This window comes from Nomascus leucogenys, chromosome 12 (genome assembly GCF_006542625.1).
Source record: "Nomascus leucogenys isolate Asia chromosome 12, Asia_NLE_v1, whole genome shotgun sequence".
Lineage (NCBI taxonomy): Eukaryota > Metazoa > Chordata > Mammalia > Primates > Hylobatidae > Nomascus > Nomascus leucogenys.
In genome coordinates, this window is record NC_044392.1 from 45,601,236 (window position 1) to 45,628,300 (window position 27,065).

General features: G+C 46.7%; 1 non-coding gene and 1 pseudogene across 1 annotated transcript; one reads left to right on the plus strand and one right to left on the minus strand.

Annotated features, from left to right (window-relative positions):
- Positions 1 to 10,352: 10,352 nt before the first annotated feature.
- LOC100598866 lies at positions 10,353 to 11,319 on the plus strand (annotated as a pseudogene).
- A 13,350-nt stretch (positions 11,320 to 24,669) lies between these two features.
- LOC115837728 lies at positions 24,670 to 24,778 on the minus strand. The gene has a single exon (XR_004032787.1). It is a non-coding gene; the product is annotated as a U6 spliceosomal RNA (small nuclear RNA).
- Between the last annotated feature and the right edge of the window lie 2,287 nt (positions 24,779 to 27,065).

Here is a 27,065-nt window from a genome sequence, read left to right on the forward strand (position 1 = left end):
TACTAAAAATACAAAAAATTAGCCGGGCGTTGTGGTGGGCGCCTGTAGTCCCAGCTACTTGGGAGGCTGAGGCAGGAGAATGGCGTGAACCCGGGAGGCGGAGCTTACAGTGATCCGAGATCGTGCCACGGCACTCTAGCCTGGGTGACAGAGCGAGACTCTGTCTCAAAAACAAACAAACAAAAAGAATAAAGAATCAATATATAAAGCATACCAAGTGGATTAAAAATCACTTCTGCGTACTAGCAGGTTTGAAAGGTAAGTCAGAAAATGTGGAAGTTATGTGAGTAGACTTGTTTAAAAAAAGAAAATGTAGGCCAGGCGCCATGGCTTATGCCTGTAATCCCAGCACTTTGGGAGTCCAAGGCAGGAGGATCACATGAGGTCAGGAGTTCGAGACCAGCCTGGCCAACATGGCAAAACCCTGTCTATACTAAAAATACAGAAATTAGCCAGATGTGGTGGCGCATGCCTGTAATCCCAGCTACTGGGGAGGCTAAGGCAGGAGAATCGCTTGAACCCGGGGGATGCAGGTTGCAGTGAGCCGAGATCATGCCACTGCACTCCAGTTTGGGCGACAGAGCGAGACTCCATCTCAAAAAAAAAAAAAAAAAAAGAAAGAAAGAAAATGTGGATGCACACAATATTTAACAAAAAAGGGATATATGCAAAGTGTAATATCCCTTAAGTTTTGACAACCTATACTGACAACTCTAGAATGCTGACAAATAGTAAAAGGCTCTGTGGGTACTCAGAATTGTTAACCGATGGCAAAAAAATAAAAAACAAAAAAAACCCCGTGGTGACCTCTAAGGCAGGAGTTTATGCTCATGGGTATTAAATATCAAGAGAAGGACTGTTTAGCATCAAAAGGCTTCAGGAAGCTTTTAGCCCAATTTCCTTTTGTCACATTGACTTCACCTTGTAACCTGCTTGGCAGTAATACCACGAAGAAATCATGATGGATGAGCTCAGACTGCTCTACATCTGGAGCAAAGGCTTTTCTTTTTTTTTTTTCTTTTCTGAGACAGCGTCTTGTTTTGTCGCCCAGCCTAGAGTGCAGTGGTGGGATCTCAGCTCACTGCAGCCTCCTCCTGGGCTTAAGCTCAGGCAATCCACCTGCCTCAGCTTCCCAAAGTGCTGGGATTATAGGCATGAGCCATCGTGACTGGCAAAGGTTTTTTCTTTAGCTATCAGATCCCTGTTAGAAAATTAAAGCTACAAGACTACCATGGTAACAAGATAACTGAACCTAACAGAGAGAAGACAAGACAGGAAGTTCTTACCATCTGGAATACGTAGTATCAGCCAGTCCTGTTTTGCACAGAAATGAGTAACATGGCAAAGACTGAGTGTTTTTCCGGTTCCCTTCTCACCACCTAAAGTACATGTTGTTAAAGAAAACATGACTACAAGGTGACTAGAAAGGTCACTTGTACTGTCAACAGTACTTATGGGTTTTTTTGTTGTTGTTGTTGTTTGAGACGGAGTCTCGCTCTGTTCTCTGGGCTGGAAAGCAGTGATGTGATCTTGGCTCACTGCAACCTCTGCCTTCCAGGTTCAAGGGATGCTCCTGCCTCAGCCTCCCAAGTAGCTGTGATTACAGGTGTGTACCACCACGCCTGGCTAATTTTTTTTTTTTTTTTGGGACGGAGTCTCGCTCTGTCACCCAGGCTGGAGTGCAGTGGCGCGATCTCGGCTCACTGCAAGCTCCGCCTCCCGGGTTCACGCCATTCTCCTGCCTCAGCCTCTCCAAGTAGCTGGGACTACAGGCGCCCGCCACCACGCCCGGCTAATTTTTTGTATTTTTAGTAGAGACGGGGTTTCACCGTGGTCTCGATCTCCTGACCTCGTGATCCGCCCGCCTCGGCCTCCCAAAGTGCTAGGATTACAAGCGTGAGCCACCGCGCCCGGCTGAGCCACTGTGCCCGGCTACCTCGCTAATTTTTGTATTTTTAGTAGAGACAGAGTTTCACTATGTTGACCAGGCTCATCTTGAACTCTTGGCCAAAAGTGGTTTGCCTGCCTTGGCCTCCCAAAGTGCTGGGATTACAAGTGTGAGCTACTGCACCTGGCCAGTGTTGATATTTTTTAAAGAAATCCCGGCCAGGTGCGGTGGCTCACACCTGTAATTCTAGCACTTTGTGAGGCCGAGGCAGGTGGATCACCTGAAGTCAGAAGTTCGAGAACAGCCTGACCAACGTGGAGAAACCCTGTCTCTACTAAAAATACAAATTAGTTGGCCGTGGTGGCACATGCCTGTAATCCCAGCTACTTTGGAGGCCGAGGCGGGAGAATTGCTTTAATGAGGGAGGCAGAGGTTGTGGTGAGCTGAGATGCGTCATTGTACTCCAGCCTGTGCAACGAGAGTGAAATTCCATCTGAAAAAAAAAAAGAAATTCTGGCCGGGCGTGGTGGCACGTGCCTGTAATCCCAGTGCTTTAGGAGGCCGAGATGGGTGGATCATCTAAGGTCAGTAGTTTGAGACCAGCCTGGGCAACATGGTGAAACCCTGTTTCTACTAAAAATACAAAAAATTAGCTGGGCATGGTGGCGCGTGTCTGTAATCCCAGATACTGGGGAGGCTGAGGCAGGAGAATTGCTCGAACCCAGAAGGCGAAGGCTGCAGTGAGCCAAGATCGTGCCACTGCACTCCAGCCTGGGCAGCAGACTGAAACTCCGTCCCAAAAAAAAAAAAAAGGAGTGGCTGGGTGCTGTGGCTCACACCTGTAATCCCAGCACTTTGGGAGACCAAGGCAGGTGGATCACCTGGGGTCAGGAGTTCGAGACCAGCCTGACCAACATGGTGAAACCCCCTCCCTACTAAAAATACAAAAAAATAGCCAGGCGTGGTGGCGCATGCCTGTAATCCCAGCTACTTAGGAGGCTGAGGCAGGAGAATTGCTTGAACCCAGGAGGCGGAGGATGCAGTGAGCCGAAATCACGCCACTGCACTCCAGCCTGGGCAACAGAGTGAGACTACTTCTAAAAAAAAAAAAAAAAAGTTTGGAATTACCTGTCAAATCCTACATCAATCCAATTGTTTTGTTAGGATTTAGTTTCCCTCTTGTTGCCCAGGCTGGAGTGCAATGGCGCTATCTCAGCTCACTGCAACTCTGCCTCCCAGGTTCAAGTGATTCTCCTGCCTCAGCCTCCCGAGAAGCTGGGACTACAGGCGCCTGCCACTATGCTCTGCTAATTTTTTGTGTTTTTAATAAAGACAGGGTTTTACCATGTTGACCAGGCTGGTCTCCAACTCCTGACCTCAGGCGATCCGCCTGCGTTGGCCTCCCAAAATGCTGCAATTACAGGCATCAGCCACCAAGCCCAGCCTTGTCTTCTCATCTGTGACCAAGACTTTGAAAAGTGGATAAGGTCTGGTATTCACTCATGTCTTTGTCTTTTGTATTTTTTTTTTTTTTTTTTTTTTTTTGAGACGGAGTCTTGCTCTGTCCCCCAGGCTGGAGTGCAGTGGCGCGATCTCGGCTCACTGCAAGCTCCGCCTCCCGGGGTTCACGCCATTCTCCTGCCTCAGCCTCCCGACTAGCTGGGACTACAGGCGCCCGCCAACACGCCCGGCTAATTTTTTGTATTTTTAGTAGAGACGGGGTTTCACCGTGTTAGCCAGGATGGTCTCGATCTCCTGACCTCGTGATCCGCCCGCCTCGGCCTCCCAAAGTGCTGGGATTACAGGCTTGAGCCACCGCGCCCGGCCTTGTCTTTTGTATTTTTGAGGCAGGATCTTGCTCAGTTGCCCAGGCTGGAGTGCGGTAGTGCAATCACTGCTCACTGAGGCCTCGGCTTCCCAGGCTCATAAGATCCTCCTGCCTCAGCCTCACAAGTAGCTGGGACCACAGCTGTGTACCACCACCCCTGGCTAATTTTTTGACTTTTTTTTTGATAGAGATGAGGTTTTGCTATGTTGCCCAGGTTGGTCTTGAACTCCTGAGCTCAAGGGATCCTCCCACTTTGGCCTCTCGAAGTGTTGGGATTACAGGCGCGAGCCATCATGCCTGGACCATTCATCTCTTAAAGCTGGAAAAGATATCTCCCATTGTTTTGAGACAGCCTGCTGCCCAGGCTGGAGTGCAGTGGCCCGATCTCAGCTGACTGTAGCCTTGACCTCCTGGGCTCAAGTGATCCTTGTACCTAAACCTCTTGAGGAACTTGGACTACAGGCACATACTACTGTGCACCGCTAATTAAAAATTTTTTTTTGTGGAGTTGGGGACTCTCTATGTTGCCCAGGCTAGTCTTGAACTCTTGGGCTCAAGTGATCCTCCCACCTCGGCCTCCCAAAGTGCTGGGATTACAGGCGTGAGCTACTGTGCCCAGCCTCATTTTTTGTCTTAGCCAAGAATGCTGGTTGCTGTCCCCAAAGCCAGTATGTATATAAAGGTGGCCTAAATGATGATGCCAATTGCTCGTCAAAGTAAACCGTAGATGTAGGGGTAGCAGAGACAATTCTTGCCATCTGGATTCTTCTGTGCTGTGTATAGAGATGCTCTAGTCATGTGACAAGATCATCTGCATGCTGCTGTTTCCATAGAAACCACAGAGGAATTGGCAAATAAAAGGACTGCAATTACAGAGAAAGCTGAAAGACACTTCAGTGGCTTGATTCATTTATTCTACTTCATTTTGTGTTTGTGAAAATAGGTGAAAGCTAGAGATATATTTAAAACACACCCTGCTGAGATCATGTTTTGGGTAATGGGTGATTATTTTTTTCTTTCCACACAGACTATATTAAGATGGGAAGACTCAGAGGGTAGGGGCAGGGAAAGAAAGCTATTGGTTCCTCACATTACAGCACACACCACAAATTAATTTCATTTATGAGAGACAGCAACAAAAAGAAATCAATATCCAGTCTAATGGGGAACTGGACTAGAAAATGCAAAACTAGATACTGCTAGAATCCTGGCTTCTGCAGACAAAATTCACTTTAAATGCTGCTCTTCTTATAACAAATCAAGTTATTTCCCTCTCCAGACCCTAGGAAATTCACTTACAAAACTGCAAAATAGCACCAGATTGGTTATTAGAAAAATTGGGTTCTGGGCCAGGTGTGTGGTGGCTCATGCCTGTAATCCCAGCACTTTGGGAGGCCGAGATCAGGAGATTGAGACTGTCCTGGCCAACATGGTGAAACTGTGTCTCTACTAAAAATATAAAATATAAAAATTAGCTGGGTGTGGTGGTGTTTGCCTGTAATCCCAGCTACTTGGGAGGCTGAAGCACAAGAATTGCTTGAACCCAGGAGGTAGAGGTTGCAGTGAGCAGAGATCACAGCACTGCACTCCAGCCTAACAACAGAGCGAGATTCCATCTCAAAAAAAAAAAAAAAAAGAAAAAGAAAAATAAATTGAACTTAATAAGTATCGAGTATTCGACAACTCTATGCTCAGCAAAATCCATGGCACTAGGTGAATTCACTAGTCAGGATTACATGGGAGCAGGTATGGATGGAGCTGGCCAGTGTATGTTACCACAGTATCAGACAGGGACAGGGAAAATCTGGGTTCCAGAGTGCTATCTCAGGTGCACTATCTGAGTAAATGCAAATCTACTAAGTATCAGTTTCAGTTTTCCTATGCAAAATGAGGACAAGAACACAAATTATAATCCCTGAGAAACCCCATATACATATTAGTAACTCACCAGTTTATTATCATTGGTGCGGGAAATAGCTCTGGGACTCTAAACTGGAACATGGTTATCTAGGTGAGCAGAAATGCTTTGGCGTGCCTGGGTCCCCATGTGTAAAAAACATTCAGGGTCCAACTACAAGAGAAACCATTTCAATGTTTTGGGGTTATCAACTTAATTTTTTTTTTTTTTGAGACCAAGTCTCTCGCTCTGTAGCCCAGGCTGCAGTGTAGTGGTGTGATTTTGGCTCACCGCAACCTCTGCCTCCCAGGTTCAAGCTATTCTCCTGCCTCAGACTCCAGAGTAGCTGGGATTACAGCGCGCGCCACTGCACCTGGCTAATTTTTTGTATTTTTGGCAGAGACAGGGTTTCACCATGTTGGCCAGGCTGGTCTTGAACTCCCGACCTCAGGTGACCCACCCACCTCTGCCTCCCAAAGTGCTAGGATTACAGGCATGACCAACCACGCCCGGCCGGCGTTATAAAACTTTTTATGCTTGCTATAACACTGAGAAGGTGAGCCATGTCTGCAAAAGGGATGTCACTAACATACATTTTCCTTCTATGTATAAAGGATCCTTGTTATTATTTATGATTCACTAAGTCCAATGACATTATTCATATTCTGTATCTGTTCCAGTCTGTGTATTGTCTTATCAGGGATCTGTCCCATATGGAAACAAACAATTCTGTCGGGGATTGTTCAGGAGCATACATAACATAGCCATTAAAAAACCTGAAGCAGAGGCCAGGCGCAGTGGCTCATGCCTGTAATCCCAGCACTTTGGGAGGCCGAGGCAGGCAGATCACGAGGTCAGGAGATCGAGACAATCCTGGCTAGCGCAGTGAAACTCCGTCTCTACTAAAAATACAAAAAATTAGCCGGGCGTGGTGGCGGGTGCCTGTAGCCCCAGCTGCTCGGGAGGCTGAGGTGGGAGAATGGCGTGAACCTGGGAGGCAGAGTTTGCAGTAAGCCGAGATTGCGCCACTGCACTCCAGCCTGGGCGACAGAGCGAGACTCTGTCTCAAAACAACAACAACAACAACAACAAACCTGAAGCAGGAAAGCGTTTTTTTTTTTTTTTAGACAGAATCTCGCTCTGTCGCCCAGGCTGGAGTGCAGTGGCATGATCTTGGCTCACTGCAACCTCCGCCTCCTGGGTTCAAGCAATTCTCATGCCTCAGCCTCCCAAGTAGCTGGTATTACGGGCATGCCCCACCACACCTGGCTAATTTTTTTATATTTTTAGTAGGGATGGGGTTTCGCCATGTTGGCCAGGCTGGTCACGAACTCCTGATGTCAAGTCATCTGCCCACCCTGACCTCCCAAAGTGCTTGGATTACAGGCATGAGCCACCCACGCCTAGCCTTTAATTGGCATCTTTATCTCTAAACCTTTGATGTTTCATCTTTCATAGTCTTTCAGCTTACCAAATAATAGGTTTAACATTCAGCTAATCAAAAAACTTGGGAGCCAGGTGTGGTGGTCCACTCCTGTAGTCCCAGCTACTTGAGAGCAAAAGTGGAAGGAGTGCTTGAGGCCAGGAGTTTGAGATCAGGATGGGCAATGCAGTGAGACCCCATTAAAAAAAAAAAAGAGAGAGAGAGAAACAAGGCTTAGATGGTTCCAGAATGATGTCAAAATAAGTCTCAAATTCCTTAGCATGACAAGGCCACTGTGATGACTTCAATCCAAGTTTCTAGTTTCATTTATAGCCATAGGACCATGCTAAAACATGTCATTTTACTGCTTCGATTCTTCTGCTCATTCTACTTCAACTTCTCTCTCTCCCCATTTATTTACTTATTTATTTATTTAATTTTCTTTTTGAGAGTCTCACTCTGTCACCCAGGCTGGAGTACAGTGGCATGACCTCTGCTCACTGCAACCTCCCCCTCCCAGGTTCTAGTGATTTTCGTGCCTCAACCTCCAAGCAGCTGGGATTACAGGCGCCTGCCACCACGCCTGGCTAATTTTTGTATTTTTAGTAGAGACGGGATTTCATCATGTTGGCCAGGCTGGTCTCGAACTCTTAGCTTCACGTGATCCACCCGCCTCGGTCTCCCAAAGTACTGAGATTACAGGTGTGAGCCACCGCACCTGGCCCTCTGTCCCCATTTAAATCTTACGCATTCATCAAGTCTCAACTCAAATGTCACATCCTCAGTGAAAATTTGCCAGACACCTCCAGTCAAAAGTAATTCTCTTTCTTTACTGCTAATAGCACTCTTTACATTGCACGGCAATTTTTTTTTTTTTTTTAGACTGAGTCTCGCTCTGTTGCCCAGGCTGGAGTGCAGTGGCGTGATCTCGGCTCACTGCAAGCTCCGCCTCCAGGTTCACGCCATTCTCCTGCCTCAGCCTCCCGAGTGAGTAGCTGGGACTACAGGGGCCTGCCACCACACCCGGCTAGTTTTTTTTGTATTTTTAGTGGAGACAGGGTTTCACCGTGTTAGCCAGGATGGTCTCCATCTCCTGATCTCGTGATCTGACCACCTCAGCCTCCCAAAGTGCTGGGATTATAGGCTTGAGCCACCGTGCCTGGCCCGCATGGCAATTTTATTACACTGCCTTGAGTTGTACTCATGCCTACTGTTAACTGAGTATCTGTTAGATGTTAGGCAATACAGTATTGTACATGTACTAGTTTTAAACCTAGAAGTCCTAGAAGATAGGCAGAATATTATCAACCCCGTGTTATGATGCGGAAGACAAGGTTCAGGGAAGTTGAGTAATTTTGATTAAGGTCACAGAGTTAGTAGATAGTGAACCAGAATTCACATCCAAGTTTGTCTCACTTTAAAATATCTATTTTTTAGAATTGTATCATGCTATGTTATACACGTTTGTCTTCTTGGCTACACGCTTGGAAGAGAAGGAAGCAGATTTCATTCATTTTCGTATCTCCTTCTCTGAGTACTTAACACACTATAAGTACTTAGTCCTTTGCCCTCAAATAAAGAATCTGCCATTGAAGACATGCAATGAAGGAGTATGTAAAGCATCCACTAAGAACAGTAGGCCAGGTGCGGTGGCTCACGCCTGTAATCCCAGCACTTTGGGATGCCAAGGCGGGCAGATCACTTAAGGTCAGGAGTTTGAGACCAGCTTGGCCTAAATGGTGAAACTCTGTCTCTACTAAAAATACAAAAAAATTAGCCAGGTGTGGTGTTGCACGCCTATAATCCCAGCTACTGGGGAGCCTGAGGCAGGAGAATTGCTTGAACCTGGGAGGTGGAGGTTGCAGTGAGCCAATATCATGCCATTGCACTCCAGCCTGGGAGACAGAGCAAGACTCTGTCTCAAAGAAAAAAAAAAAAAAAAGAAAGAAAGTAAACTGCTCTATAGGAAACTTAGGTATACACAGAAACCTCTGAACCATCATTTGTAGATTTTAATATAAAGTAACTGTAAGCCGGGCACAGTGGCTCGCGCCTCTAATCCCAGCACTTTGGGAGCCCAAGGAGGGTGGATCACTTGAGGTCAGGAGTTCGAGACCAGCCTGGACAACTTGGGGAAACGCTGTCTCTACTAAAAATACAAAAATTACCCGGGGCATGGTGGCAGGCGCCTGTAATCCCAGCTACTCAGGCGTCTGAGGCACAAGAATCACTTGAACCCGGGAGGCACAGGTTGGAGTGAGCCAAGATTGTGCCACCACACTCCAGCCTGGGCAACAGAGTGAGTCCCCGTCTCAAAAAAAAAAAAGTAACTGTCAAGTACTAGAGTTACTCCAGCTTTGTCTGAGAATGTATGACTGTAAATTACAGCAGAAGCAGCAATGCTTGGGAAATATCCAAATATCCAAATCATTCTCTACACTTCTCAGCCTCCCTTGCAGAAACGGGAGGGATCATGTGATTCCTTTGGCTAAAGACCTATGAATGGAAATAACTTGTGTCATTGTGTCCTCTCTAGTCAGAGCCAATTAAATATGAGGTATAAATTATCTCTCCCTCCCCACCTTAAAAGCTACATGTTGCGATGTATCCCAAGAAGGTAAACTTTTGTCCCTCCATCCAGACTTCAATCTTGCTTGTAAAGCCTTTTTGAAAGATAGGAACAGCAAAAACAAAGCAAAACACATGCACACAACACAAACAATATCCTTTGTGTTAGGCCACTGAGAATACAAGCCTTGTTACTTCAGCATAGCAATCTGAATAATACACCCTAGTACTACTTAAACGCTACTCAATTTTATCTACTGGAGAGAAAGCACCATGCCTCTTTACAAAGCAGAGTGGAAAACAAACTACTCAAAGGCCACAAGGTGGTGCTATTTCTACAGTAATGTGATGACATTTTTATTATACTTTTTTTTTTTTTGACATAGGGCGGGATCTTGCTATATTGCCCAGGACAGTCTCAAATTCCTGGACCCACATGATCCTCCTGCCTCAGCCTCCCAAGTAGCTGAAACTACAGGTACTTTTTGAAGCAAATTAAAAGCTAGCAAAATGGAATCTTTTTTTTTTTTTTGAGACAGAGTTTTGCTCTTGTTGCCCAGGCTGGAGTGCAATGGTGTCATCTTGGCTCACTGCAACCTCTGCCTCCTGGGTTCAAGCGATTCTCCTGCCTCAGCCTCCTGAGTAGCTGGGATTACAGGCATGCACCACCACGCCTGGCCAATTTTGTATTTTTAGTAGTGACGGGGTTGTCAACCTGTTGGTCAGGCTGGTCTCGAACTCCCGACCTCAGGTGATCGCCTGCCTCGGCCTCCCAAAGTGCTGGGATTACAGGTGTGAGCCACCACACCTGGCCTACAGCAAAAGGGAATCTTTAGTTCTTAAAGTTTTATATATGATATCACTCAAGTAGACTGTTGTTTCCAGAGAAAACAGTCTGTACAATTGCCTCTGTACAGTTCCAGAATGAACATCCTGCAGTTTCTGAAAGAACATTTGTGGGCCAATCTAGAAGATCACTGTGATGGTTAATATTAAGTGTCGACTCTGCCTAGGAATTTCCCTTATCTCCTTCTCAGTGCAGCTCCTTCAATCTCACCATGGCCTCTGCCAGAATGCAGATCCTGGGAGTCGTCCTGACACTGCTGGGCTGGGTGAATGGCCTGGTCTCCTGCGCCCTGCCCATGTGGAAAGTGACCACTTTCATCGGCAACAGCATCGTGGTGGCCCAGGTGGTGTGGGAGGGCCTGTGGATGTCCTGAGTGGTGCAGAGCACTGGCCAGATGCAGTGCAAGGTGTACAACTCACTGCTGGCGCTGCCGCAGGACCCGCAGGCTCCATGTGCTCTCTGTGTCATTGTCCTCCTTGTGGCCCTGTTCGGCTTCCTGGTCTACCTTGCTGGGGCCAAGTGTACCACCTGTGTGGAGGAGGATTCCAAGGCCCGCCTGATGCTCACCTCTGTGATTGTCTTTGTCATCTCAGGGGTCCTGACGCTAATCCCAGTGTGCTGGGCGCTTGCCATCATCTAGGACTTCTATAACCCCCTAGTGGCTGAGGCCCAAAAGCGGGAGCTGGGGGCCTCCCTCTACTTGGGCTGGGCGGCCTCAGGCCTTTTGTTGCTGGGTGGCGGGCTGCTGTGCTGCACTTGCCCCTCGGGGGGGTCCCAGGGCCCCAGCCATTACATGGCCCGCTACTCGACATCTGCCCCTGCCATCTCTCGGGGGCCCTCTGAGTACCCCACCAAGAATTACGTCTGACGTGGGGGTGAATGGGGGCTCCGCTGGCGCTAGAGCCATCCAGAAGTGGCAGTGCCCAACAGCTTTGGGATGGGTTCGTATCTTTTGTTTCTGCCTCCTGCTATTTTTCTTTTGACTGAGAGTATTTAAAATTCATTTAAAAACTGAACCAAGAAGATGACTCAGACTCCCACTTAGGCTCTGCTGTTTCTCACCCTTGGATGATGGAGCCAAAGAGGGGATGCTTTGAGATTCTGGATCTTGACATGCCCATCTTAGAAGCCAGTCGAGCTGTGGAACTAACGTGGAGGCTGCTTGCTGTGCTGGCCTTTGCAACAAGACAGACTGTCCCCAAGAGTTCCTGCTGCTGCTGGGGGCTGGGCTTCCCTAGATGTCGCTGGACAGCTGCCCCCCATCGTACTCAGGCCTCTGGAGCTTCTGTCTTCACCCCTGAAAAAGCAAGTGATCTGTTAACAAAGGACTGCCCGCCTCTGGAACTTCTGACCTCTGGCTCCTCCGTCCTGGATGTCCACCCCGCAGGATCAGGTCCCAGCTATGTAGACCCCCACCCCCACCTCCAACACTGCACCCTTCTGCCCTGCCCGCCCTGCCTCACCCCCTTTACACTCACATTTTTACCAAATAAAGCATGTTTTGTTGGTGAAAAAAAAAAAAATTGTCAACTTGATTGGATTAAAGGCTATAAAGTATTGTTCCTGGGTGTGTCTATGAGGGTGTTGCCAAAGGAGATTAACATTTGAGTCAGTGGACTGGGAGAGGCAGACCCACCCTCAATGTTCCACCATCTAATCACCTGCCAGGGCAGCTAGAATAAAGCAGGCAGAAGGTGGGATGAGCTGACTTGCTGAGTCTTCCAGCCTTCATCTTTCTCCTGGGCTAGATGCTTCCCGCCCTCGAACACTGGATTCCAAGTTCTTCAGCTTTTGGACTCTTGGACTTACAACAGTGATTTGCCAGGGGCTCTCAGGCCTTTAGCCACAGACTGAAGGCTGCACTGTCAGCTTCCCTACTTTTGAAGTTTTGGGACTTGGACTGGCTTCCTTGCTCCTCAGCTTGCTCACAGCCTACTGTGGGACTTCGCCAGATGGTGTGACTCAATACTCCTTAACAAACTTCTTCATATACACTTCTATCCTATTAGTGCTGTCCCTGTAGAGAACCCTGACTAATACAGTCACCCTGAACCAAACTAAAAAAAAAAACAAAACACCAAAACTTTCTCTCACCAACAGCAGTCTGGCCTCAGGTCTTTCTCGTCTGTTATTAAGAAAGAGGAAATTTTTTTTTTTGAGATGGAGTCTCGCTCTATTGCCCAGGCTAGAGTGCAATGGCATGATCTCGGCTCACTGCAACCTCCACTTTTTGGGTTCAAGCAATTCTCTTACCTCAGCCTCCCGAATAGCTGGGATTACAGGTGTGTGCCACCACACACCAGCTAATTTTTGTATTTTTAGTAGAGACAGGGTTTCACTATGTTGGCCAGGCTGGTCTCAAACTCCCGACCTCAGGTGATCTGCCCACCTTGGCCTCCCAAAATGCTAGGATTACAGGCATGAGCCACCGCGCCCGGCCGAGAAAGTAAATTTATTTTAGCCTTGTAATATGATCAGTTGAGTCCAGAATCCATCCCTCTGCTGATCCTTGCTTTCATTTCATTTTATAATAATGGGTTATTTTATGTATTAATATATAGGCCTGAGGGAAGGGGGCACATGCAGGGAGAGCCATACAGGAGGAAGGGCTCCTTTTCTAGGAAATCTAATCTGTAATTAAATAATCAGCTGAAAATGACCAAGTCTTTCTGGCTCAGTTCTGAGCCTTTCAGGATCTCCTACTGACTCGACTAATCCAGCTCAGGTGCTCCTCTTTGGTGCTGTAAGAGCATCATACTGAAATAGTCATTTTTTCATGATTCTACTGGACTGTAAGCTTCTGGAGAACACGGACCATAAAATGCAATAGAGCACAGTGGTTAGGCCACAGGCTTTGAAGTCAGACAGACCTGGCATCTCATGTGGGCTTTGCAACCTCACAGGCTATTTCCTCAGGTAAGTTACCTAGCCAATCTCATCTTTAGTTTCTTCATCTGTGAAACAAGGATATTATCTCGTTCATGGGCTGATCATGAGGATTAAAAAAACAAAGCACTTAGTGTAGTACCTGGCACATAATAATACCCAACAAATAATAACTATTGTTAGTGAAATGAGGCATCTTAGAATTCTGAGTGCCTGCCATATAGAATGTACTGAAAAACTATTTGGTAAATAAATGATAAAATGAAGTAAACCAGCAGAATGGTCTTTTTCATGTACAATTTTTTTTTTAATGATTTTAGATACTAAAATTGTAAATTGGCAATTTTTCTTTTTTTTTTTTTTGAGACACAGTCTCACTCTGTTGCCAGGCTGGAGTGCAGTGGCTCAGTCACGGCTCACTGCAATCTCCGCCTCCCAGGCTAAAGTGATTCTCCTGCCACAGCCTCCCAAGTAGCTGAGATTACAGGCGCCTGGCACCACGCCTGGCTAATGTTTGTATTTTTTTAGTAGAGACAGGGTTTCACCATTTTGGCCAGGCTGGTCTCGAACTCCTGACCTCAAGTGATCCACCCACCTTGGCCTCCCAAAGTGCTGGGATTACAGGTGTGAGCCACCGTGCCCAGCTGGCAACTAGTTGTTCTTTTAAATACTTCATTAAAGGAGAATTATCATTAATTCAACTAGAGAAATAAAGTTAATAAAAATTAACTACAGTCAATCTTAGTTACGTGTTATGGAAAAATATTAATTATCCTATCCCATGGTAAATTCTCAAGCACAGTTATTCCTTTTTTTTTTTTTTTGAAACGGAGTCTCGCTCTGTCACCCAGGCTGGAGTGCAATGGCGCGATCTTGGCTCACTGCAAGCTCCGCCTCCTGGGTTCACGCCATTCTCCTGCCTCAGCCTCCTGAGGAGCTGGGACTATAGGCGCCTGCCACCATGCCAGGCTAATTTTTTTGTATTTTTAGTAGAGATGGGGTTTCACTGTGTTAGCCAGGATGGTCTCGATCTCCTGACCTTGTGATCTGCCCGCCTCAGCCTCCCAAAGTGCTGGGATTACAGGTGTGAGCCACCACGTCTGGCCTTTTTTTTTTTTTTTTTTTTGAGACGTAGTCTCACTTTGTTGTCCAGGCTGCAGTGCAGCAGCACAATTTTGGCTCACTGCAACCTCCACCTCCTGGGTTCAACGGATTCTCCTGCTTCAGCCTCCGGAGTAGCTGGGATTACCAGCACGTGCCACCACGCCCGGCTAATTTTGTATTTTTAGTAGAGACAGGGTTTCCCCATGTTGGCCATGCTGGTCTCGAACTCCTGACCTCAGGTGATCCTCCTGCCTCACCCTCTCAAAGTGCTGGGATTACAAGCGTGAGCCACGGTGCCCGGCCAAGCACAGTTATTCTACTGAAACCTGTTACAGACGAAGTTGTCCAGAGCATTTGACTCTAGATACCATGAATCCATCTAAAAAGAAGAAATCTACTTAAAGACAGTATTCAAGGCTGGGTATAGTGGCTCATGCCTGTAATCCCAGCACTTTGTGGGACTGAGGCAGGTGGATAACTTGAGGCCAGGAGTTTGAGACCAGCCTGCCCAATATGGCAAAACCCCATCTCTCCTGAAAATACAAAGATTTGACAGGTATGATAGTGTTCATCTGTAACCCCAGCTACTTGGGAGGCTGAGGCATGAGAATTGCTTGAACCTGTAAGGCAGAGGTTGCAGCAAGCCGAGATTGCGCCACTGCACTCCAGCCAGGGTGACAGAGCAAGACTGAGTTAAAAAAAAAATAATAAAAGGCAGTATGCACAAAGTGTTCAGATCAGCCGTCAGTCCAGACTCACCTTATGGATCCTAGAGATAAGCCTTGTTATTCCTTTCAGCATTGTCCTTGTACTCTTAAAAAAAAAAAAGTGAAAGGTAAAGCACAAATGGGAAAAAATATTTGCAACATGGGAAACTGACAATGGATTATTATGGGTTAATAATATGGAGTAATATCTAGAATATATAAAGCATGCCTACAGCCTAATAAAGAACAATGAGCAAAAGACACAAACAAGCATTTCACAGAAAAGCAACACAAATGGCTAGCAAACCCATGAAAATATTTTTCAACCTCATTACGAATCAGGGTAATGCTAATTAAAACCATGAAAATGAGATACCATTCGAAACCATCTTATTACAAAAATAAAAAGTCAGGGCCAGGCATGGTGGCTCACGCCTGTAATCCCAGCACTTTGGGAGGCCGAGGCAGGTGGATCACCTGAGGTCAGGATTTCGAGACCAGCCTGGCCAACATGGTGAAACCCTGTCTCTACCAAAAAAAAAAAAAAAAAAAAAAAAAAAAGAGAAAAAGAAAAACACTTCTACATGTACACTGAGAAATAGAAATAAAGATGTTCATATTAGCAGAGTACAAATTATAAAAAGACTGTAAAAAAAACAAATGTCCATATGATATGTCCATTGACAGAACATTGGATAGATACAGTCATAGAATGGAATACTGGAAAGCAATACAAAGAACAAATTACCATTACATGCATCAATATGGATCTCAAAAATGCATACTGAGTGAACACTATTACATCTAGTATAGTATGACATGTAAAATAAAAAACCAAAAAACTTCATTGATTATTTGGGAGATATATATATAGGAAAACTGAAACAAAAAGGCAAGAGAATGATAAGAACAACAAATAGAATAATAGTTACTCTTAGGGAGAAAGGAAAAAGATTGGGGCAGGTACACAAGGAAACTGATAATAAGCTATTACTAACACTGGATAATGGATACATGAGTATTTGTTTTATTATTTTTATAACATGTGTATTATATTATTTTGCATGCTGAAAATACTTAAAAAGCCTGGAGCTAAAAGAGATTTAAAATACTTAAATGTAACTCTCAATATCCAGTAGTTATAGAATAACTTAAGTTAAATGTCTATGTAATTGATTAGTTCATTTTGGCTATCATTTTCACTTTTCTTTTTTTTTTTTTTGAGACAGAGTCTCGCTGCGTCACCCAGGCTGGAGTGCAGTGGCGCGATCTCGGCTCACTGCAACCTCTGCCTCCTGGGTTCAAGCAATTCTCCTGCCTCAGCCTCCCAAGCAGCTGGAACTATAGGTGCCCGCCACCACGCCCAGCTAATTTTTTGTATTTTTAGTAGAGATGGGGTTTCTCCATGTTAGCAAGGATGGTCTGGATCTCCTGACCTCGTGATCCGCCCGCCTCGGCCTCCCAAAGTGCTGGGATTACAGGCACGAGCCACCGCGCCCGGCCCTCCAGGGTGGTGGCTCACGCCTGTAATCCCAGCACTTTGGGAGGCCGAGGCAGGTGATCATGAGATCAGGAGATCGAGACCATCCTGGCTAACATGGTGAAACCCTGTCTCTACTAAAAATACAAAAAATGATTGAACTCGGGAGGTGGAGGTTGCGGTGAGCCGAGATCGCGCCATTGCACTCCAGCCTGGGCAACAAGGGCGAAACTCCGACTCAAAAAAAAAAAAAAAAAAAAAAAAAGCCAGACATGGTGGCACACACCTGTGGTCCCAGCTACTCGGAAGGCTGAGACAGGAGAATCGCTTGCACTGGGGATGTGGAGGTTGCAGTGAGCCAAGATCACGCCACTGCACTCCAGCCTGGGTGACAGAGCAAGACTACATCTCAAAAAAAAAAAATTATGTTAAAAATTAAAGATGAATGATAATTATCTCCAGCCTAATAGGAAGCCAAAACAAACAAAATTCTCAAAAATGTCATTAATATGCTTCTCCAGGCCAGGCGCAGTGGCTCACGCCTGTAATCCCAGTACTTTGGGAGGCTGAGGCGGGAAGATCACTTGAGGCCAGGAGTACTGGTCAACATGGCGAAACCCCATCTCTACTAAAAATACAAAAATTAGATGGGCAAGGTGGCACACGCCTATAATCCCAGCTACTTGGGAGATTGAGGCATGAGAACTGCTTGAACCCTCCCAGGTTCAAGAGGAGGTTGAAGTCGGCTGAGATCACGCCACCGCACTCCAGACTGGGCGACAGAGTGAGACTATCTGAAAATAATAATAATAATAAAATATAAAGTAAAATAAAATACTTCTCCAATATTTTTCAACTGCCATCATTCTGAGGTTTTCTCCATTATCTGCCTCTAGTATTCCAAGACAAAAGAGTTCTGCTTCCAACCACAGTCTTTATTTAAAATGTAGATAATGGCTAGATGAGGTGACTCACACCTATAATGCTCACACTTTGGGAGGCCGAGGTAGAAGGATCACTTGAGCCCAGGAGTTCAAGACCAGCCTGGCAAGATAGCAAGACCGCATCTCTTAAAAACAATTTAAAAATAAAATAAAATGTAGATAAACAAATCCCAGAGACAAATAGTTGCCTCAGTCTTTTGAAGCTTTTCCAAATGCATGTAAAAAGACATTTTTTTTGTATTTGTAAGAATCTGTAAGAAACCACAGATTCTTACACACTATTGTATTTAAAACTCTGCCGCTACTCTGATGAAGCTGTTTGGGTAGTGTTAGAGCATTAGAATTCTCTCTCCTTTTTTTTTTTTTTTGAGACAGAGTCTCACTCTGTTACCGAAGCTGGAGTGCAGTGGCACAATCTTGGCGCACTGCAACCTCTGACTCCTGGGCTCAAGCAGTTCTCCTGCCTCAGCCTCCCGAGTACAGATGCATGCCACCACATTTGGGTAATTTTTTGGTGTTTAGTAGAGATGGGGTTTCACCATGTTGCCCAGGGTGGTTTTGAACTCCTCAGCTCAGGCAATCCACCCGCCTCGGCCTCCCAAAGTGCTGGGATTACAGGCGTGAGCCACCGCACCCGGCCAAATTTTCTTTTTTTAAACAAACAATAAAAAAAGGATTCTTGCCTAGACAGGCCAAATGTAACTTCAGAAGGAAGTCAGAAACAGCCTGTGCCAAATTTAGAAAGGTATCCCAAAGACTACGTGCTAAAACTTCAGTGCAGTGGCGTGATCATGGCTCACTGCAACCTCGACCTCTCAGGCTGAAATGATCCTCTCACCTCAGCCTCCCAAGTAACTGGGACCACAGGTGCACACCACCACACCTGGCTAATTTATTTTTAATTGTTTTTGTAGAGACAGGGCCGGGTCTTACTATGTTGCCCAGTCTGGTCTCAAAATCCTGGGCACAAGGGATCGTCCTGCCTCCATCTCCCAACATGCTGGGATTACGAGTGTGAGCCACCACACTGGGCCCTTTTTTTTTCTTAGAGTCAGGGTCTCATTATGTCACCAAGGCTGGTATCAAACCGCTGGCCATGTAACCTCTCACTTCAGCCTCATGAGTAGTTGGGATTACATGTGTGAGCCACTATACCCAGCGAGAATAACAGATTCTTTTTTTTTTTTTTCTTTTTGAGATGGACTCTTGCTCTGTCACCCAGGCTGGAGGGTAGTGGCCCAATCTCGGCTCACTGCAACCTCTGCCTCCTGGGTTCAAGAAATTCTCCTGCCTCAGCCTCCCAAGTAGCTGGGATTACAAGTACACACCACCACGCCTGGCTAATTTTTGTATTTTTAGTAGAGACGAGGTTTCACCATTTTGGCCAGGCTAGTCTCAAACTCCTGAACCTCAAGTGATCTGCCTGCCTCGGCCTCCGAAAGTGCTGGGATTACAGGCGAGAACCACAGATGCTTAAGATTATGTCGACCTAGTCTAAGGATTGAACTAGTTCAGAACAAATTAGTGCTACACTGATCTTAATATTAATCACTGAGTATTTTTCTGAAATAGGCTCTATAATAAGCAAATTAAAGGCATTATCTCACAACAGTCCCATCAGGTACACGTTATTATGCTCAGCTGAAAATAAGTATGGATAGATTAATTAACTCCCAGGGTATATATCCTAAAATCAGGCAGTTTTAGAATTGAAATCTGTGTTTGACTCTCAAGCCTTTCCCATTAGCCACTATATGTGCTACACTGTCAATCGGCAAATGCCTAACGATTTCCAGTGATGGGGAACTCAATAGGTAGTCATTATAGTTTTTACACAGCTTTTAATAAAAGTTCTTCAGTAGTTCGAGGCAACATGTCTCCTTGTAGCTTCCATTCACTGTCCTAGTCTTCCTCTTGGGTTTGTTTTTTTTTTTTGAGATGGAGTTTCGCTCTTGTTGCCCCGGCTGGAGTGCAATGGGATGATCTCGGCTCACCACAACCTCCGCCTCCCGGGTTCAAGCGATTCTCCCGCCTCAGCCTCCCGAGTAGCTAGGATTGCCCGCATGCACCACCACGTCCACGTCCGGCTAATTTTGTATTTTTAGTAGAGACGGGGTTTCTCCATCTTAGTCAGGCTGGTCTTGAACTCCCAACCTCAGGTGATCCGCCTGCCCCGGCCTCCCAAAGTGCTGGGATGACAGGCGTGAGCCACCACACCTGGCCTCCTCTTGGGTTTTACAAGCCATCTTCCACATGACAGCTTTTCAAATATTAAAGGTAGTTATGGGCCAGGTGCAGTGGCTCACATCTGTAATCCCAGCACTTTGGGAGGCCGAGGTGGGCAGATCACCTGAGGTCAGGAGTTTGAGACCAGCCTGGCCAACATGGTGAAACCTCGTCTCTACTGAAAAAAAAAAACAAAAAAACAAAAAATTAGCCGGGCGTGGTGGCGCATGCCTGTAGTTCCAGCTACTTGGGAGGCTGAGGCACAAGAATCACGTGAACCTGGGAGGCAGAGGTTGCAGTGAGCCAAGATTGCACCACTGCACGCCAGTCTGGGTGAGAGAGTGAGACTCTATCTCAAAAAAAAAAAAAAAAAAAAAAAAAAAGATAGTTATGGTCCTCTGCTCCCCACCCCTCCCCCATAAATGCTTTCAGTTTCCTAAAGCAATTATCATGCAGTACAAGTCCCTTCTCTATATTACCCCAATACACTTCAGGTATGATCTACTGTTTCCCTAATTTAGGATATTATATTTCCAAGAGTGACTTTTGTAATTCCATCACACCATTGCTTCATACCGAGAACACAGTTCACTAAAATCACCAGTCCTTTTTTAAAAAAAATATTGCTACCATCAAAATCCCAGCAATCTTTTTGGTCAAAATTGTCAAGCTAGCTAGGTGCAGTGGCTCATGCCTATAATCCCAGCTCTTTGGGAGGCTGAGGCGGGTGGATCAATTGAGCTAGGAGTTCAAGACCAGCCTGAGCAACAGGGTGAAACCCTGTCTCTACGAAAAACACAAAATTAGCTGGGTGTAGTGGCTCATGCTTGTAGTCCCAGCTACTTGGGGAGCTGAGGTGGGAGGATCGCTTGAGCCTGAGAGGTCGAAAAGTGCAGTGGACTCTAGCATCGCGCCACTCCACTCCAACCTGGGTGACACAGTGAGACCCTGTCTTAAGAAAAAACTTTTGAAGCTGATCTCAAAATTCATATGGAAATGCCATAGACCTAGAATAGCCCAAGCATTCTTGAAAAATAAAAAATTTAAAGGACTCATACATCTTGATTCGAAAACTTACTATAAAGCTACAGTAATCAAGATAGTCTGGTATTGGTGGCCAGGCGCGGTGGCTCACGCTTGTAATCCCAGCACTTTGGGAGGCCGAGGCGGGTGGATCATGAGGTCAGGAGATCGAGACCACGGTGAAACCCCGTCTCTACTAAAAATACAACAAATTAGCCGGGTGTGGTGGCGGGCGCCTGTAGTCCCAGCTACTTGGAGAGGCTGAGGCAGGAGAATGGCGTGAACCCGGGAGGCGGAGCTTGCAGTGAGCCGAGATCGTGCCACTGCACTCCAGCCTGGGCGACAAAGCGAGACTCCGTCTCAAAAAAAAAAAAAAAAAAAAAAGATAGTCTGGTATTGGCATATGCTTACATCATGGTCAACTGATTTCAACATGGATGCCAAGACACTTCAATGAGGAAAGAATAGTCTCTTCAACAAATAGTGCTGGGACAACCTGATACTCATGCAAAAGAATGAAAATGGACCCCTACCTCACATTATACACAAAAATGAATGCAAAATAGCTCATAGACCTAAATGTAAGAGCTACAGGTATAAAACTTGCAGGGGGCGGCCAGGCGCGGTGGCTCACGCCTGTAATCCCAACACTTTGGGAGGCCAAGGCAGGTGGGTCACGAGGTCAGGAGATCGAGACCATCCTGGCTAACTCAGTGAAACCCCCTCTCTACGAAAAATACAAAAAATTAGCCGGGCGTGGTGGCAGATGCCTGTAGTCCCAGCTACTCGGGAGGCTGAGGCAGGAGAATGGCGTGAACCTGGGAGGTGGAGCTTGCAGTGAGCTGAGATCGCGCCACTGCACTCCAGCCTGGGTGACAGAGCGAGACTCCATCTCAAAAAACAAAACAAAACAAAACAAAAAACAAAAAAAAACTTGCAGGGGCGAGTTTTCTAATTTTTTTTTTTTTTTGAGATGGAGTTTTGCTCTCGTTGCCCAGGCTGGAGTGCAACGGTACGATCTCGGCTCACTGCAACCTCCGCCTTCCAGGTTCAAGCAATTCTCCTGCCTTAGCCTCCTGAGTAGCTGGGATTACAAGTGCCTGCCACCACGCCCAATTAATTTTTTGTCTTTTTAGGAGAGACAGGGTTTCACCATGTTGGCCAGGCTGGCCTTGAACTCCTGACCTCAGGTGATCCACCCACTTTGGCCTCCCAAAGTGATGAGATTACAGGCGTGTGCCACCATGCTCAGCCTCTAATTTCTTCTATAGAAGAAAATACAGGAGTAAATTTTCATTATCGTGTGTTATGCAATGGTTTCTTAGATATAACATCAAAAGCACAAGCAAAAGAACTAAAAATGGGCTGGGCACAGTGGCTCACACCTGTAATCCCAGCACTTTGGGAGGCTGAGGTGGGCGGATTACAAGGTCAAGATATCGAGACCATCCTGGCCAACATGGTGAAACTCCATCTCTACTAAAAATACAAAAATTAGATGGGCGTGGAGGTGTGCACCTGTAGTCCCAGCTACTCAGGAGGCTGAGGCAGGCGAATCACTTGAACCCGGGTGGCAGAGGTTGCAGTGAGCTGAGATTGCGTCACTGCAGTCCAGCCTGGTGACAGAGACTGAGTCTTAAAAAACAAAAACAAAGCAAAACAAAAAAACTGAAAATAGATAACGAATTTTATCCAAATCAGACACTTGTACTTCAAAGGATACCATCAAGTAAGTGGAAGATAACCCACAGAATGGGAGAAAATATTTGCAAATCACATAGAACTTATCTCCATAATATATAAAGAACATTTACAACTTAATAAAAAGGCAACTCAATTTAAAAATGGGGGGCCTGGCAGGGTGGCTCACACCTGTAATCCCAGCACTTTGGGAGGCCGAGGCAGGCAGATCACCTGAGGTCGGGAGTTTGAGACCAGCCTGGCCAACATGGAGAAACCCCTTCTCTACTAAAAATACAAAATTAGGCCAGGCGCGGTGGCTCACGCTTGTAATCCCAGCACTTTGGGAGGCCGAGGCAGGCGGATCACGAGGTCAGGAGATCGAGACCACAGTGAAACCCCGTCTCTACTAAAAAATACAAAAAATTAGCCGGGCGTGGTGGCGGGCGCCTGTAGTACCAGCTACTCGGAGAGGCTGAGGCAGGAGAATGGCGTGAACCCGGGAGGAGGAGCTTGCAGTGAGCCGAGATTGCGCCACTGCACTCCAGCCTGGGCGACAGAGAGAGACTCCGTCTCACAAAAACAAAACAAAACAAAACAAAAACAAAATTAGCCGGGCATGGTGGCGTATGCCTGTAGTCCCAGCCACTCCGCAGGCTGAGGCAGGAGAATCGCTTGAGCCCAGGAGGCGGAGGTTGCAGTGAGCCGAGATCATGCCATCGCACTGCAGCCTGGGCAACAGAGCAAACTCTGTCTCAAAAAAAATAAAAATAAAAATAAAAAATCAATAAATAAAATAAAATAAAATAAAATGAAACAAAAATAAACAATAAAATAAATAAATAAAATAAAATAAAAATGGGCAAAAGAGCCACGTGCAGTGGCTCACACCTGCAATCCCAGCACTTTGTGAGGCTGAGGCAGAAGGATCGCTTATGCCCAGGAGTTTGAGACCAGCCTGGGTAACATAATGAAACCTGCTCTCTACAAAAAAATTTAAAACATTAGCCAGGCGCGGTGGCATGCTACTGTGGACCCAGCTATTTGGGAGGCTGAGGTGGGAGGATCACCTGGGTCTGGGAGGCTGAGAGGCTGAGGCTGCAGTGAGCCGTGATTGCACCACTGCACTACAGCTGGGGCAACAGAGTGAGACCCTGCCTCAAATTAAGAAAAAAAAGGCAAAAGATTTGAGTAGGCATTTCTCCAAAGTGTAAAAGTTATACAAATGGCCAAAAAGCACATGAAAAGATGCTCAACATTATTAGTCATCTAGAAAATGCAAATAAAAACCACAATGAGGTACCACTTCACACCCACTAGGATGGCTCAAATCAAAAGAACTGACAATGATACGTGTTGGACAGGATCTGGAAAAACTGGGATTCTCTCTCTCTCTTTTTTTTTTTTTTTTTGAGGGTCAAAGAACTCATTTATTTTTACTCATAGAAAGTACAAGTATTAGCCTGGCATGGTGGCTCACGCCTGTAATCCCAGCACTTTAGGAAGCTGAGGCAAGTGGATCATCCAACGTCAGGACTTTGAGAGCAGCCTAGTCAACATGGTGAAACTCTGTCTCTACTAAAAATACAAAATTAGCTGGGCATGGTGGCACGCGCCTGTAATCCCAGCTGGTCGGGAGGCTGAGGCAGGAGAATTGCTTGAATCCGGGAGGCGGAGGTTGCAGTGAGCCAAGATCGCACCACTGCACTCTAGCCCGGGCGACGGAGAACTCAGTCTCAAAAAAAGAGAAAGTACAAGTATTGATGATCTGTGGTTATTTTTTAGTTTTGGGGTACGTGTACAGGATATGCAGGTTTGTTACACAGGTAAATGTGTGCCATAGTGGTTTGCTGCACCTATCAATCCATCACCTAGGTATTAAGCTCAGCATGCATTAGCTATTTTTCCTAATGCTCTCCCTCCCCCCACACCCTCCAACGACAGGCCCCAGTGTGTGTTGTCCCCCTCCCTGTGTCCATGTGTTCTCATTGTTCAGCTCCCACTTATAAGTGAGAACACATGGTGTTTGGTTTTCTGTTCCTGTGTTAGTTTGCTAAGGATAATGGCTTCTAGCTTCATGCATGTCCCTCCAAAAGACATGATCTCATTCCTTTTTATGGCTGCATAGTATTACGTGGTGTATATGTATCACATTTTCTTTATCCAGTAAAAACATGGGCCACTTCACGAATTTCCATGTCATCCTTGCACAGGGACCATGCTAATCTCCATATAATTCCAATTTTAGTGTATGTACTGCTGAAGCGAGCAGAAAACTGGTATTTTTTTTTTTTTTTTTAGATGGAGTCCCACTCTATCACCCAGGCTAGAGTGCAGTGGTACGATCTCAGCTCACCACAATCTCTGCCTCCCAGGTTCAAGCCATTCTCCTGCCTCAGCCTCCCGAGTAGCTGGGATTACAGGTGCGTGTCACCACGCCTAGCTAATTTTTGTTGTTGTTGTTGTTATTGTTTCAGACAGAGTCTTGCGCTTTTTTGTCCAGGCTGGAGTGCAGTGGTGCGATCTCGGCTCACTACCAGCTCTGCCTCCTGGATTCACGCCATTCTCCTGCCTCAGCTTCCAGAGTAGCTGGGACTACAGGTGCCCACCACCACGCCTGGCTAGTTTTTTGTATTTTTAGTAGAGACAGGGTTTCACTGTGTTAGCCAGGATGGTCTCGATCTCCTGACCTTGTGATCTGCTTGCTTCGGCCTCCCAAAGTGCTGGGATTACAGGCGCGAGCCACCACGCCTGGCAATTTTGTATTTTGAGTCGAAACAGGGTTTCACCATGTTGGCCAGGCTGGTCTTGAACTCCTGACCTCGTGATCCACCTGCCTTGGCCTCCCAAAGTGCTGGGATTACAGGTGTGAGCCACCACGTCCAGTCCTTTTTTTTTTTTTTTTTTTTGAGACGGAGTCTCGCTCTGTCACCCAGGCTGGAGTGCAGCGGTGCAATCTCGGCTCACTGCAAGCTCCGCCTCCCGGGTTCACGCCATTCTCCTGCCTCAGCCTCTCCGAGTAGCTGGGACTACAGGCGCCTGCCACCACGCCCGGCTAATTTTTTGTATTTTTAGTAGAGACGGGGTTTCACCATGGTCTCGATCTCCTGACCTCGTGATCCGCCCGCCTCGGCCTCCCAAAGTGCTGGGATTACAAGCGTGAGCCACTGCGCCTGGCAGTCCTTTTTTTTTTTTTTGAGACGGAGTCTCGCTCTGTCACCCAGGCTGGAGTGCAGTGGCACAATCTTGCCTCACTGCAACCTCCGCTTCTGAGGTTCAAGAAATTCTCTTGCCTCAGCCTCCCCAATAGCTGGGATTACAGGTGCACACTGCCACGCCCGGCTAATTTTTTGTATTTTAGTAGAGACAGGGTTTCACCATGTTGCCCAGGCTGGTCTCGAACTCCTGAGCTCAGGCAATCTGCCCACCTCGGCCTCCCAAAGTGCAGGGATTACAGGCGTGAGCCACTGTACCTGGCCCCAAACTAGTATTCTTATACGTTGCTGTTGGAATTTTAAAATGGTGAGGCCACTTTGGAAAAGTCCAGCAGTTCCTCGAAAGGTAAAACATGGAGTTACCATATGACCTGCAATTCCACTCTCAGGTATAAAAGAGAAATGAAAACGTGTACACAAAACTTGTGCACAAATGTACACAGCAATATTATTTGTAATAGCCAAAAAGTGGAAAAAACTCACATGTCCATCAACTGATACATGAATAAACATAATGTGGTATAGCCATATAATGGAATATTATTTGGCTGTAAGAAACAAAGTTCTGATGCATGATATAACGTGGATGAACCTTGAAAACAAAGTAAAAGAAGCCAGTTGCAAAAGACCACATATGATTTCAATTATATGAAATGTCCAGAATTTGCTTATTAATTATATAATTGATTAGTGGTTGTGAGAGGCAATGGGAGGGAGAAATGGAATGTGACTACTGATAGGATTCTTTTAGGGGTGATAAAATGTTCTAAAATTAGGCTGGGCATGGTGGCTCACGCCTGCAATCCCAGCACTTTGAGAGGCCGAGGCGGGCGGATCACGAGGTCAGGGGATCGAGACCATCCTGGCCAACGTGGTGAAACCCCGTCTCTACTAAAAATACAAAAACTACCATCTGGGAAGTGAGGAGCACCTCTGCCCGGGCGCCCCGTCCGGGAAGAAGTGAGGAGCGCCTCTGCCCGGCCGCCCCGTCTGGGAAGAGGTGAGGGGTACCTCTGCCCGGCCGCCCCGTCTGGGAAGTGAGGAGCACCTCTGCCCGGCCACCCCGTCTGGGAAGAAGTGAGGAGCGCCTCTGCCTGGCTGCCCCATCTGGGAAGTGAGGAGTGTCTCTGCCCGGGCGCCCCGTCCGGGAAGAAGTGAGGAGCGCCTCTGCCCGGCCGCCCCGTCTGGGAAGAGGTGAGGGGTACCTCTGCCCGGCCGCCCCGTCTGGGATGTGAAGAGCACCTCTGCCCGGCCACCCATCGTCTGGGAAGTGAGGAGCGCCTCTGCCCGGCCGCCCCGCCTGGGAAGTGAGGAGCGCCTCTGCCCGGCCACCCATCGTCTGGGAAGTG